Below are 5,855 nucleotides of genomic sequence, written 5' to 3'. Positions count from 1 at the left end.
GTTCCAAGTATAATTTATTCAGCTTACTCGTGCCCATTTGAAAGCCACCATTTGCTGTCAATAAAGCACATGGCTGCATGACTATTTCCAGTTGAACCTCGATTTTGTTAAACTGATCAGAAGCGATTAATTGAATGAGCAGGCCACCCTGGTAATTTTTTGAATTCAAAGGTGATAAAAAGCTTTTTAACTGGCGTTGGGGAGATTTTTTTTTCCCTCTACAGCTATATCATTTTCTTTCCAAATCATAAATGCCGTTTTGCAGATTTCCCTCCTTATCTCACAAAAATAGCTCCCACTTGTCAATTTAAGAAATGGTTGATTGGCATAAAGCCAGCAGAGAGAGGATAAATGCCTGAGAAATTTTCAGGCAACATCTATATGAACAATTATTATTGTCTTGTTTTCATTTCTAGGCAACAGATCCTCAGAGACACATACATAGCATACAGAAAATATCTGGACAGCCTTCAGCCCCTTCTTTCCAACTGTAACAGCCTATATTTTTCTCCATGCATAAAGGAGCCAGTATTTTACAGATTTCATGTGGAAGATAGTGATTTTTAAGAATCTATGAAGTGATCATTTCCTCCAGGTACTCCAGCAGTCTCCTGGATTGCCCACAGCTCGCCGTGATACTTTTCCAGCAGATGTTGGGGTGATTGAAGTCCCCCAGCAGGACGAGAGCCTGCGAGCGCGATGCCTCCTGGAGCTGGAGTAGGACGCTTCGTCAACAGGCTCCCCTTGGTCAGGCAGCCTGTAGTAGAGACCAACCAAAAGGTTCCCTCTGTTGCCTCAGTCTCTGATAGAACCACAGAATCGTTTCGGTTGGAAGGGACCTTTAAAGGCCATCTAGTCCAACCTCCCTGCAATGAGCAGGGACATCTGCAACTAGATCAGGTTGCTCAGAGCCCCGTCCAGCCTGACCTGGAATGGTTCTAGGTTATTTTTAAATATTTTCCCCTATATTTTTAAATCAAAAAATTTGCAAAAAAAACCATATATGAGAGAAATACTGCAAAATGAATTCACACAGATCTTAGTATATGGTTACCGCACACATTACAAAATGACCAAAAAAGTGAGTACGTACCAATGACTCTGATAAATGAGACCCCAATTCTGCAGCTCAAACAATATATTGTAGAGTTACCCCTGTCCATTTATTTCATCAAAAAAAATCAACTCCCTAAAACACCCAAGAAGTTCTGTAATCCTGCTACCAAGCTGAAAACTGAAGTGCTAGTTTACAGTTTACAATTTCTTCATTTATACTCTCTTTCCGAGGAACTTTAAGACCAACACTTTTGAACATACACCAACATATAAAGCCTGACATTTAAGTAGTATTTAAGTGACAGTTCTCCTGACCTCAACTCCTGATACTTTAATCATATCTTTTTTTATATACATACAACTGCAGGATAAAACTTTGCCTTTATATATCTTGAAAAATCTGATAAAAAATAGCCTGAAATATTTTTTTATCTTTCCACAAGCAGCTCCAAGGCAGGCTTGTTTTCTTCAGTTGATGTTGGTCTCCAGTATCCATGTCTGAATAAAATTGGGTTAATAAATATCTAGCAGTAATTTTTCTGTCCCATTTTACTTGTACATTTCCTGAGCTTCAAAATTTTTCCAAAAGGATTTTTTTTTCTTTTTTAAACCAGGACTCAAATAAGAATTATATCTTCATTCATCATTTTCACTTCTTTTTGGTTGGAACCATCAATGTTATAAAATACTGTGACTACAAATTACTTGAACCTTAAAACACTAATGTAGAAGGCAAAGAAGAGCTGACAGATGACTTGTACTTTTTGTCCTCAAAATTTAAGACCAGAGAAGCAGCAGATCCTTATACTTCGTATCAGCAAACTTCATGCTGATAGCAGTTCCTGCACTGCTGATAGCTGCTGTTGCTTTTTGTCCCGCATGGCTCAGGGTCTCATGTGTTTTCTTGTTAGCAGAAGTGGTCTGGTACCATGCCAGCTTTTGCTGAAGTTCTGCTTCAGCTCATTCATCATTATGCCAAGCTTGTGTTTGATTTCAACCAGGTGCTGTTCTTTGGCTGCTAGCACTTGCCCCAAAGTTGAAGTTGAGTCCTTTAGCTTGATTAGCTCAATCTTTAACTCTTCTTTTTCTTCTTCAGAAATCATATTGGGGAAATCAACATCAGTGACCACATCCTCATCTGCTTCATGCAAAGACTGCGTTTCCAACAGGCCCTGTGCCTGTGTTTCTGTCACAAATTTAATTCCTTTTTAAAGAGAGGGAAGATTCCTGAGCTTCAATCTGCAATAAAGTTTTAATACAGTCTGGAGTCTTTCAGACTGGAAGGGACACACAATTAGTTAATAAATATACAGTAATCCTTATTTTCCTTTTGTGCTATTTGGTGGCCCAGGGCTGTCACATTTTTGATACTTTCCAAACAAATCAAAACCACTACTCTGTGCACTGAGACTGACAACCTGTGTGTCAACTTTGGTAATTCAAAGACTGACATTTATGCTTATCCCTTTATTCAGTTCTCCAAGAAAAATCTGCAATTAAGACTCATTTGATCTCCAAAGACAAGCAACACTAATGTTTTCACGGTATTTTGCTTTTATTTTCAAACCTCTAATCACAGGAAGAAATGATCCTGCAGTTCTTGAGGCAAATCTCTTTATTTCCTTCCTGAATATTCTCCCAGGATGGGATAATTTTGTATCATTTCACAGGTGTTTGTTTTACCTGCAGCTGAGTAAGGACAGAGATCATCATCTCCTATAGCTTCCCACCAGTTTGAAGGTTTTACACACATCCTGGGCAGCTAAGGTTGAATCTCTCTTTAACACCAGGGGGATTTTTGCAACAAGAAATTGTTTCTTACACAAAACTAAAGTATTACAGGCGATGGTGATGAGAACATTGCTTGGTAAAAAAGTTCTTCGATGATTTGTGGGGAGTAGCACTATCAAGTAAATCACGGTTCTCTGCTCCCAACTACATATTCTGTACATATTGCTTTAGCATAAGGGATGGAGGCAGCGTGTGGATATTGTCCCTGTTTTTGTAGCTGTTTTAGGAATCGTGAAGAGGAAGTTCTACTATCACAAATAACTACTGGGAAGTTTGGTTCCATCCTTGAGTGCCTAGCTCATAGCAGAGCATCTGGTATTATTCAGAGTTCTTTCACAGCTGTTGTAGGGTCAGGAAGAAATGGTCTGAACGTTCATGAGTATCACCAGGGGAAATCACTTCATTCATTCATTCATTCATTCTATGTACAATTTATTTTCTGGACACTTCTGAAGAAGAACACAGGCAGAGTACAACCTAGCAGATGAGAATGTCAGAAGACAGTCTTATCACAGTTTGCAGAAAGATGCTTCTTACCGATAACAGCATTAGAGATACTGACTGTGTCCTCCTTTTCAAAATTGCATTAATGCCTTTCCCCCTTCCAGATGCCATGCTAAAATTTACCACTTGCAAAAGTAACCAGAAGAGCTACCAATGTCATGTATCTGAAATTTGTAAGACCTTTGACACAGTCCCCCATAACATCCTTCTCTTTCAATTGGAGAGTTATGGATTTGATGGGTAGACTTTTCAGTGGATGAGGAATTGGTTGGATGGTCCCATCCAGAGGGTAGTGGTCAATGGCTCAATGTCCAGATGGAGATCAGTGATGAGTGGTGTCCCTCAGGGGTCTGTATTGGGACCAGTACTCTTTAATACCTTCATTAATGTCATAGACAGTGTGATCGAGTGCCCCCTCAGCAAGTTTGCAGATGACACCAAGCTGAGTGGTGCAGCTGACAAGCCTGAGGGATTGGATGCCATCCAGAGGGGCCTGGACAAGCTTGAGGAATGGGCCCGTGTGAACCTCATGAGGTTCAACAAGGCCCAGTACAAGGTCCTGCACCTGGGTTGGGGCAACCCCCAGTATCAGTACAGGCTGGGGGATGAAGGGATGGAGAGCAGCCCTGCTGAGAAGGACTTGAGGGCACTGGGGGATGAAAAGCTGGACACGAGCCAGCAATGTGCACTCACAGCCCAGAAGGCCAACCGTATCCTGGGCTGCATCCAAAGCAGCATGACCAGCAGGTTGAGGGAGGAGATTCTGCCCCTCTGCTCTGCTCTGTTGAGACCCCACGTGGAGTCCTGCGTCCAGCTCTGGAGCCCTCAGCACAGGAAAGACATGGACCTGTTGGAGCAGGTCCAGAGGAGGCCACAGCAATGATCAGAGGGATGGAACAGCTCTGCTGTGAGGACAGGCTGAGAGAGTTGGGGTTGTTCAGCCTGGAGAAGAGAAGGCTCTGGGGAGACCTTCTTGCAGCCTTCCAGTACTTAAAGGGGCTTCTAGGAAAGATGGGGACAGACTTTTTAGCAGGTCTGCGGAAAAAGGGGTAATGGTTTTAACCTAAAAGAGGGCAGGATTCAACTAGGTATAAGGAAGAATTTTTTCACAATGAGGGTGGTGAAACACTGTCCCAGGTTGCCCAGAGAGGTGGTAGATGCCCCATCCCTGGAAACATTCCAGGTCAGGTTGGACGGGGCTCTGAGCAACCTGATCTAGTTGCAGATGTCCCTGCTCACTGCAGGGGGGTTGGACTAGATAGCCTTAAAGGTCCCTTCCAACCCAAAGATTCTATGTTTCTATGATTCTATGGTTTAGTAGGGTATGTTTCATACAGGTACCTGTGTTCAAGAACTTATTTTTGCCTGCTTGTAAAGAAAATAAAGAGGTAGGTAACTGCGTACAAACAGCTACTGCTGCAAATAATGGAGGGAAATTCCCCCTTTGCAGATGTTTCCAGTTCCAGAATTCTTCTGTTGGAATCCCAGCTGTCTCACAAATACTTTGGTCACTCTAAATCTCAGCCAGAAATCCCAATCTTTAGAAAAGTCTGTATCTAGCTTCAGCCTTTACTGTTAATGACTGGTATAATAAACGTGGGACCTATTGACCTTGTTTTACTCTCCAGGTTTGCAGGTATTTGCTTCTTAAGTTGTGCTTAAAGGTCTGGGCCCATCTCTAATTCACAATCCCCTGTAAAACTTCATTAACCAAATAAATTCTGAAATGTTTTTACTGGACTTTGAACTTTTCTTCTGACAGATTACTTTTATTTTCACATTTGGAAAAGAACTCTTTTAATGTTGAGGTCACAGTTTGTGCACACAAATGTTGTCCTAGGTTTAGGAGCCAGCAAGCCTGTTAAGAATTCGTGTGCCTTGTAATTAAGATCTATCTCAAAACAGGTTTTCCCTTTCTAAGCTTGCTTAAACTTTGCATCTGATATGACACCTTCCTAATTTGCAAGAAAAACTTTACCAATTTCTGTTTTATTTTTCATGACATATGTGCTTTGGCTGCACATTAGAGAAGTAACTACTGCCATAACCTGCTTGTGACATTTTTATGGTTATAGATGGGGAATAAAAAAAAAAAAATTCTTTAGAAAATGGCAGCTGCAACACCAAAATTGTTTTTCTGTCTGGAAACGAATATTATCTAAAAGCAGTTCTGTGCAGGATTTGCATTAGAATCTACAAACGACTGGAAGCAAAACTATTCCAGGAACTTGAGTAGCTTCTTGCAGACTTTTCAGTTCCTGAAGTTTTCATTTTAAGTGCCAAGTTTTCCTTTTGAAGAAGGATACTACGAAATATTACAGACCTGATAAAGGGCAGACGATGTCCTGAGCTTGCATCTTTTGAATCTGCTGTCATGCCTTCTAGGTTCGTCTGCTGTAGCCCCGTCACTTAACCCAGGGGCGATTACAAGAAGTACCTCATTCATGGGGCACGTCGCGAGAAGCCTCGGCGGGCCCACGCACCCGCGGCGGGCGTCCAGACAG

The 5,855-nt window shown here is 41.7% G+C and overlaps 1 pseudogene across 1 annotated transcript; it reads right to left on the bottom strand.

The window, feature by feature from the left end:
• Positions 1 to 1,833: 1,833 nt before the first annotated feature.
• LOC104617355 lies at positions 1,834 to 2,231 on the bottom strand (annotated as a pseudogene). Its single transcript, XR_738000.1, has one exon. The product of XR_738000.1 is annotated as a tumor protein D53 homolog pseudogene (transcript).
• Positions 2,232 to 5,855: the final 3,624 nt, after the last annotated feature.

This window comes from Phaethon lepturus, unplaced genomic scaffold (genome assembly GCF_000687285.1).
Source record: "Phaethon lepturus isolate BGI_N335 unplaced genomic scaffold, ASM68728v1 scaffold18902, whole genome shotgun sequence".
In the NCBI taxonomy this organism is placed as follows: Eukaryota; Metazoa; Chordata; class Aves; order Phaethontiformes; family Phaethontidae; genus Phaethon; species Phaethon lepturus.
Note: the sequence above shows the minus strand (reverse complement) of the source record. Positions and strands in the feature narration are given on the sequence as shown.